The following is a 9,302-nucleotide window of genomic DNA, read 5'->3' on the forward strand; positions in this document are numbered from 1 at the left end:
GTTAATGACGTTACACTCAGAAATGGGAGGGAATTAGAAGATGTGCCAAAGAAGAGAAAGGATAAGGCTATACCTAGGGGGGAGTTGATTCCTAAAGCAACACATGATTCAAAGAAAGATGATGCAAGTTCAGAGCCAGTGAATGCTGCAAGGCCACCACCACCTTTCCCCCAAAGATTACAGAAGAAGAATGATGATCGCATGTTCAATAAATATCTCTCTATGTTTTTTCAATTGAATATTCCATTGGTAGATGTACTTCACGAAATTCGAAAGTATGCTAAGTACATCAAAGATATAGTGGCTCACAAGAGGAGATTGACTGAATTTGAGACAGTCGCACTTACTGAGGAGTGCACATCGATGGTCCAAAACAAGCTTCCTCAAAAGCTTTAGGATCCTGGTAGGTTCACCATCCCTGTGCAGATTGGTAATATCAACGTGGGTCGTGCTATTTGTGATTTGGGGCCGAGCATAAATTTGATGCCCTTGTCCTTGTTCAAGATATTGGGTCTGAGAGCTCCAAGACCAACCACTGTGATGTTGCAACTAGCGGATAGATCTATAGCCTACCCTGAAAGAGTGATTGAAGATGTGTTGCTGCAAATTGGGAAATTCATCTTCCTAGCGGACTTCATTATCCTAGATTATGAGGCTGATGTACAAGTTCCAATCATATTAGGACGACCTCTCTTGGCTATAGGTGATGCAATTATTAAAGTAAGAGAGGGAAAACTGATTATGAGGGTGGATAATGAGGAAGCAGTTTTTAATGTCTACAAGCCGATCCAACTTCCCCGCCATTATGAGGAGCTCTCTATGATATCTGTTGTTGAAGTGGATGAGCAACTTATCAACACGAGTGTATATCTAGATGTTTCTCTAGAGAAAGCACTCATGTTGTTCGATAGCTTGGAGATTGATGACGAGGTTGAGGAGATGATGCATATCCTAGATGCATTGTGTGCTTATATGCAGGGATTAAACCCCTTTGAGTCCCTAAATAGGCCAAATGGGCCTCCTCCAAAGTCGTCGATTGAAGAAGCTCCAAAATTGGAACTTAAAACCTTGCCCCCTCACCTTCAATATGCTTATTTGGGTGGTTCTGACACTCTATCTATTATTGTTTATTTTGACTTGTCTAAATTTCAGGAAGAAAAACTGTTAAGAGTGCTGCGTGAGCACAAACGAGCAATTGGGTGGATGATGTCTGACATTAGAGGCATTAGTCTAGCATTCTACATGCATAAAATCCTCACAGAGGAAGGGCACAAGCAAAGTGTAGAGCAACAACGCCGCCTAAAACTCAATCATGAAAGAGGTGGTAAGAAAAGAAGTGATTAAGTGGCTTGATGCAAGTATTGTATTTCTAATCTCGGATAGCAAATGGGTAAGCCCCGTCCAATGTGTGCCTAAAAAGGGGGGGATGACTGTAGTGGTTAATGAAAATAATGACCTGATTCCCACAAGAACTGTGACTGGGTGGAGAATTTGCAAAGATTATAGAAAATTAAACAATGCCACCCGAAAGGACCACTTTCCCCTCCCCTTTATTGATCAAATGCTCGATAGATTAGCTGGACAGGAATACTACTATTTCCTAGATGGATATTAGGCGTATAATCAGATTGCTACAGCCCCAGAGGACCAAGAGAAATTTACATTTTCGTGTCCCTATGGCACGTAAGAGAATGCCCTTTGGTCTTTGTAATGCACCTGCGACTTTTCAAAGGTGTATGATGGCTATTTTTACTGACATGGTTGAAAGATTTGTAGAAGTGTTCATGGATGATTTTTCTGTGTTTGGGTGTTCTTTTGATAATTGTTTAATGAACCTTGATAAAGTGCTTGCTAGGTGCGAAGAGACAAAGTTGGTACTAAATTGGGAAAAGTGCCATTTCATGGTACATGAAGGTAGTCTTGGGGCACAAGGTGTCCAAAAATGGGTTGCAGGTGGACAAAGCAAAAGTGCATACGATTGAAAAATTGCCCCCACTGATGTTAGGCCAAAATGCTTTACTTTTAGTATATTACTCGCCCTATATTTGATTGGTTTAGTGATTAATTATGCGACATTTGAGCTAAATTGTGTTGTTTATTGTGTAGGAACATCGGAAGACAAAGACGAGTGAAGGTTGCACAAAAAGAGGACAAAAATGCAAGAAAAGAGCACAAAAATGCCAAGTATCCAAACCGTGCTACAGACCAAGTAAAGCCAACTCTATATCCAGCTTGACCGTGCTACAGACCAGGCTTCGTGAGGTCTATAGCCAGCTTGACCGCGCTACAGACCAGGCTTTGCGAGGTCTATAGCCAGCTTGAGTGTGCTACATACCAGACTTCGTGAGGTCTATAGCCCGGCAATTAAAAGTTGCGGGTTAAAATACTCCAACCCAGATTTGGACTCAAGGACTTCAACCGTAGCCTATAAATACTCCCTAAACATGTCTAAAAGGCATAGACGTTTTTTAGAGTAGATCCGACCAAAAAAGAGGACGTTTTGGGGGGGGGATTATTGGAGAGGCAAGAAGGCTACGGGAACACTTGGAAGCAACGAATCACAAGAGTTTTCTCTTCCGTTCTTCCTTAATCTGTATTTTAATGCATTCAATTATTATCATGATTTTTAGTATGGTTATGAGTAGCTAAATTTTCCTAACTAGGGTTTGATGGAACCTTTTGAAGGATGATTTTTCTGTTGTGTTTAATATAATTTTTCCATTGGATTTTCTCTTCTTGTTCAACTACGTGATTATTTTAGTTGATTGAAGGGCCCACAATTGACTGTGCCTATTTAGTATGTATTGCTTGGAACAGGGTATATATTTAGGTAGTTGTTGAACAACATCATTCCTAACGTATGTGAGGAATCAATACGGAGGGTTTAAAGGTGGGATTAGGAATAACCAAACCTTGGTGCAATCTTAGTGAGCGGTGAATTAGTGCCAGCTAGCGTAGTTTAGAAGAATATGTCTAGTAAGTTGTGGTAGTTTCTCGGAAGAGAATTACGACACCCTAAGTACTCACGATCGGTAGAGAATACTTAAGTGAAATTATAGAAGGCATAGCGGGAAGGATTCCGATAATTGGAAAAATCATAACTCGAGACCTCATTAATATTGTCACTAACCCTTAGACTTGTTAGTTGATAATTTTACTTTTAGTATTTGTTAATTAATTAGTTTAAAATAAAAATTACAATCTTTATAACTAGGAAATTATTTGAACTTGTATTTCTAGCAATACTGAACAGTTGTAACTAAGCCTTAGTTCTCTGTGGGATTCGACTCCGGACTTGTAAACTAGATTATATTTGCAATGACCGCTAGACCTTTTAGGAGGCATAGTTGGGCGTGATCAAATTCATCAAGGGCATTCGCAGTTTCTTGGGCGATGCAGGTTTTTATCATCGTTTCATTAAAGATTTTTCAAAAATTTCTTCTCCGCTGTGCAGGCTTCTTGAGAAAGATATCCCCTTCAAGTTTGATGATGCCTGTCTGAAAGCATTTCAGGAGCTGAAGGGAAGATTAGTGAATGCGCCAATTATCATTGCCCCGAATTGGGCGCAGCCATTTGAGTTGATGTGCGATGCGAGTGACATAGCAATTGGAGCTGTTTTGGGGCAAATGAGGGATAAAATATTTCACTACATTTATTATGCACGCAAAACTATGAATCCAGCCCAGATGAACTACATTGTTACTGAAAAAGAGTTGCTTGCAGTGGTGTGGACATTTGACAAGTTCATATCCTATCTAGTAGGAACCAAAGTCATTGTCTACACAGATCACTCAGCTATAAGGTACTTGTTTGAAAAGAGAGACACCAAGCTGAGGCTAATTCGATGGGTCCTCTTCTTGCAAGAATTTGACTTGGAGATCCGAGATCGAAAAGGAACAGATAATCAAGTGGCTGATCACTTGTCCAGATTAGAAAATCAAAACCATGTGGCTGAGGGAGGTCGATTAAGGAAACATTTCCAGATGAGCAGTTATTGGGAATCACCTCGAGTGAAGCCCCGTGGTATGTAGATTACGTGAATTTCATTGCAAGTGGGGTGATTCCATTAGAATTGACTCCCGATAATAGAAGAAGATTTCTATATAATGTCAGGCTCTACATGTGGGATAAGTCATTCCTCTATAAGCAGTGCGTAGATCAGTTGGTACGAAGGTGTGTTCCTAAAGAGGAGATGAATGCAATATTGCATGACTGTCATGCTTCTCCATATGGAGGTCAACATGGTGGGGATAGAACTGCCCAAAAAGTGTTGCAATCGAGTTTCTATTGGCCAAAATTGTTTAAGGATACACACGCCTTTGTTAAAAAGTGTGATAGGTGCCAAAGAACAGGAACAATCACGAAGAAGCACGAGATGCCTTTGCAAAGTATTCTGGGACTCCAAGGGTGCTGATAAGTGTCGGAGGAACCCACTTCTGTAACAAATTGTTGAATAAAGTTCTAGCAAAGTATGGAGTTAAACACAAGGTTGACACCGCATATCACCCCCAAACGAGTGGTCAAGTGGAAGTGTCAAACAGAGAGGTGAAGCAGATTCTGGAGAAAACGGTAAGTGGAAATAGGAAGGATTGGGCCGGAAAGCTGGACAACGCATTATGGGAATATTAAACTGCATACAAGACCCCCAAAGGTACTTCTCCGTATAAGTTGGTTTATGGGAAGACGTGCCACTTGCCGTTGAGCTTGAACACAAAGCCTATTAGGCGATTAAAAAGCTAAATATTGATATGGACTTAGCCGGTGAGAAGAGGTTGTTACAACTCAACGAGCTTGATGAGTTTCGATTGCACGCGTACGAAAATTCCAAATTGTATAAAGAAAAGACCAAGAGATAGCATGATAAGCACATCCATCATTGCGAGTTTGAGCCAGGTCAAGAAGTTCTCTTATTCAATTTGAGGTTGAAGCTTTTACCTGGAAAGCTTAAGTTTTGATGGGCAGGTCCTATTGTGGTGGTAAGTGTGAGGCCTCATGGAGCAGTGGAATTCCGTGATACAAGCTCAAGTGGTACCTTCATGGTAAATGGACAGAGAGTAAAACATTATTGGGGTGGTGACATTGCACGTCACTAGACCTCGGTGGACTTGGTCGGTGCTTGAAAAACGTGTTAAGTCGTGCCGCGACGTTAAATCAGACACTTGTTGGGAGGCAACCCAATTGTTAATGCTTTTGTAGCTTAGCTTTTTGTTTGCTTTTAGTAAGAGTAGACTAGTTTTTTTTGTTTTCTTTATAGTTAGAGAAATCATAGGTGGGAATAGTGTGGAGTGTATAATGTATGTATTGAGTAGTCGAGTATGAGGGAATTTATATTTTTAAAAAATGGAAAATTTCGGCAAACCATCGCCCTACGCTGTATAGGGTGCAGATTCCAGTATAGTCATAACCCCCAGCGCCAAGCCTAGTGTGGGGCGCTGGGCTGGGGGGTCAAGTAAGTTAATTTTTTTTATTTATTTTCATTTTGTTTATTTTTTATTTCTTTAGGACCTAACCCATTACCCGACCCGATTACCCATATACACTAACATAATAACCCAACCCATTCCCCAATTTTATTAACATAACTCTAAACCCAAACTCCCACTCTCTCTCCCCGTTACTCTCCAAACCCCTCTACCCATTCCTTCCTTCCTCTCTCTCTCAAATTCTCCACTATTGCTTGTGTGTTTTCTTCTCAAGATGCTAAGGTATGTTCCTCATCTCCTTCTTATCTTGTGTATTGTGAATTTTGTTTGTGTGTTGTCAGGTCCTCCATTCTCAAACGACCCCCAATCCCCTAGGTCTCTTTGACATGTTTTGTTGTTATGATGGGTGGCCCTAGTGTGCACGAAATTGGGTGAAAATATTGATTGTGAATTTGTATTTGAAGTAGTAAACTACAATTCCCTCTACTTCATTTGAATTTGGGAGGGCCAACGTGCTCCACCATTGTTAAAATAAGAGAAGCAAATTGATACCCACAAGGTGTTTGCTAAAATGCCTAAAAGAGTGAATTGAACACCGGTGAATTCTGAGTAGCCGCGTGTAGTTGTATATGATGTTGGGTGAAGTGTGGGGTGTTTGGGGGCAATGTATCTTGCAGTAAACTCTTATAAGAAGTAGTTAGTGTTCTAGACTAGTTGTAGTAAATTGGACTCTAGCATTGCTTGCTTGCACTACGGTTAAGTTATGGCCATGTTCGACTACTTGAATTGTGGCATTGGGAAGTCTTGAGTACTTATCGCCTTGTGATGAAACATTAGTGCACTTTGAACCACTCTTGTGAGTAGATTACACATAGCCTTCGATTTTAAGTGTGAGGTCATCTTGGGTTCTCACAATGACCTTGGGCAAATTTCTTGATTTATTCTCACATTTGTGTTTGTCGTGTGTAGGTTGTTATGGTCCATAACAGTGCTGCCAAAGGAAAAGGGGTAGGAAAGTCCTCCACTACTGCTCCCCCCCCCCCACAAAACACAAGCAAGGTGAAGGATCATCTAGGAAAGCTAAAATAAAACAAGTTGCCGAAGGATCACAACAGGCACCATTGCAACCAAGGCCTCATTTAAAACTAGTCATTGATGCTTCTATCGCATGGCATAGGGACTTCGTGCCATATGGGCGGCATGTCTCCGAGATGGGCATTAATGTGAAAGCTTTAGAAAAGAACTTCCCGGACGTGCTTGGCCGGTTGCGAGCACTGAACATGGAAAAATTCCTAGAATGCCCCGGCCATGCAAATTTGAGCATGGTGAGAGAATTGTATGCTAATTGGAATGCGGACTTGTTCAGGTCACATATCCGTGGAAAGGATGTGCCACTGAATAGGCGGGCCTTATATGGATTTTTAGTGATTGAAAATTGTGACCCGCGGAGGCTAAAGAAATTTTGTCAAAATCCCAGGCTACACGGTGATAGTCACACTCTTTGTGGAGTCAATTCGAATGCCAAGTGGAACAGAGCTAAAGGTGATATCCAACTTGAGATGGTTCGCTCTAATTTCAACAAGACCACTTAAGTGTGGCAGAATTCCGTGCAGGCCTGACTCATGCCAATTGAACACAACAGCGAATCCACTCGAGCTCGAGTGTGTGATATTATTTTTGATGATTGGGAGACCCATAATTGTGGGTGATATCATGCTCGATGAGATGGCCCGCACCTGCTTTGGGCAAAGGATAAAGAGGTTCTTCTTTGGAAACCTCCTGACGCAGTACATGCTGTCTCGTGAGGTACCGGAGTACCCTGGCTATGATGAGGTGGTAGAGGCACCAAAGGCATTGTTAGACATTACATCCTTACTGGAGTCCACATCAAAGCTAATCCAGGTTACGAGGAATGAGAGGGATAAGAACTTCAACATGTATCTTTATAGTTCCCTCAATATGATAATGCGCAGTCTAGGGGTGTCGGATGAGGAACGTATGCATCTGCACAATGATCTCTCTAGTTCTTCCAAGGAGATGTTGGGCATTGCACCGGGCAGTCCCATTCACCCGTCCGAGGATGAGAACACTCACAAAGGATCCGATGATGAGGATGAGATTGGTGATGAAGTCACGGGCCCCATGGTTTTGGTGCCCCTAGGAGAGGATGATGATGATGATGATGAGCCCAGAGCTGCGGCTGGTGGACATTCTGAGGAGTCGGACTCTGACTAGCAAGGAGTTCTTTCTTTCCACCTTACTTTGTTTTGAATTTGTTATGCATCGGGGACTGTGCATTGTTTAAGTGTAGGGTGGGGGAACATTCCTGACTAGTAATTGTATAACTTTTTTATTTATTTTTATTTTTTTAGCTTAGTTTAGAACTCACCTAGTCTAGTTAGCTCATAAAATGAAAAGAAAAAATAGAAAAAGCTAGGACTTTCCCGACGATGGATTTGTTGGACAATTTTCTTGAGGGATTAAAGTCCAATTAAAAATATCAAAAAGATTTTATTTTGTTCGTGTTAGGATAGTTAGGTAGTATACCTTGGTTTTTCTTTGGACGCTGGTTCTTTTCCAAGGGTGTAGCTCGAATCGGGTGTTTTTAATTTTTTAGGAGTAGGATAGGGATAAAACAGAGGTGCTCTGAGGTACCTGTTGACATATTTGGTGTTGGCACATTAAACTATGGCATGCGTTCTGTCTTCCTGAGTATTTGATTTGAATTGTAATGCCCAAGTAAATTAAATTGCCTATTCTGTGACGCCTTTTTCTCAGTTGGTTGACTTGCATGCCACCTAGTGCATTATTGCTTAAATATTCTCAACTCGCTATGCTTTCTTGACTTGAGAGTCGAACAGAACCGTCTTGATTGAGTCAAGTGCAATGTGTGTGTAAGGGTTGGTGATATTCTGTACTGTCGTGTGTAGTCTAGAATTTGTCCCGTGTGTTAATCAAAGTGAAATTGTTAAGTTGTGCTAGTCTAGGAGATAACGTAGGAGTTTCTTGATTGACCATAGAGGGGCTTGTCACTCACAAATAAAAAAATTTCGTTGCTAGCCCTTTGAGCCTATAGGCATTTTCTTTGGTACCCACACTACAAGTTGTATCCCTATTTTGTTCTTATTTTGAGCTTGTTGAGCCTTTACCTCCTAAGGCACTTAGTCGCTAAAATAAGTAAGGTGAGAGATTGGGGAGTGGCTTACGAGTGGAACCATGGAAGGGCCATTAAGGTGTACTAAAAGTGTGAAAAAAGTCCACTACCCGATGAACCTTAATGTATGAAGTGTGTGAAGAAAAAGAGAAAGAAAAGGGGCGAAAAAAAAATTTGCAAGAAGGAAGAAAAAAAAAATAGTTCAAATAATGTAGAAAAACACACACCTCCTAATCCTTCTAATTCGTGCTAGTGGAAATATAGAAGTGCTTAATTGAAAAGAGGGCTATGTTATATATGGTGTATGACAAGTGAATTGGTTGAGACGAAGATGTGCTCGATTTGTGAGTGTAGTGTATTAAAGTGCTTAGGAGGGTTAGTCACTATTCCTAAATGTATCCTACCCGTCCCTTAGCCTACATTACAACCTTAAAGTCCTAATTGATCCTAGATTTGGCTAGCTTAGATTAGTAGAGATATACACTATGGGCAAGCTTATGGTACGACCATGGGATGCACATGAATTCTTTATGAGATTAAGCAAATTTTGTTCAATGGTGTGATGTCCTTAATTTATGTTCAATGACATATTTGAATGTATGGGCTACTTCTATATTCACTCTTTTGCTTGTGGTGAGCGCACTTGGTCTCATGACGGATTGGTGATGTTGTACACTTCTTTTGTTGGGTGAGTGCATGAGTTAAGGATGCTTAGTGTTAACGAG

Source organism: Nicotiana tabacum, chromosome 15 (genome assembly GCF_000715075.1).
Source record: "Nicotiana tabacum cultivar K326 chromosome 15, ASM71507v2, whole genome shotgun sequence".
Taxonomy (NCBI): domain Eukaryota; kingdom Viridiplantae; phylum Streptophyta; class Magnoliopsida; order Solanales; family Solanaceae; genus Nicotiana; species Nicotiana tabacum.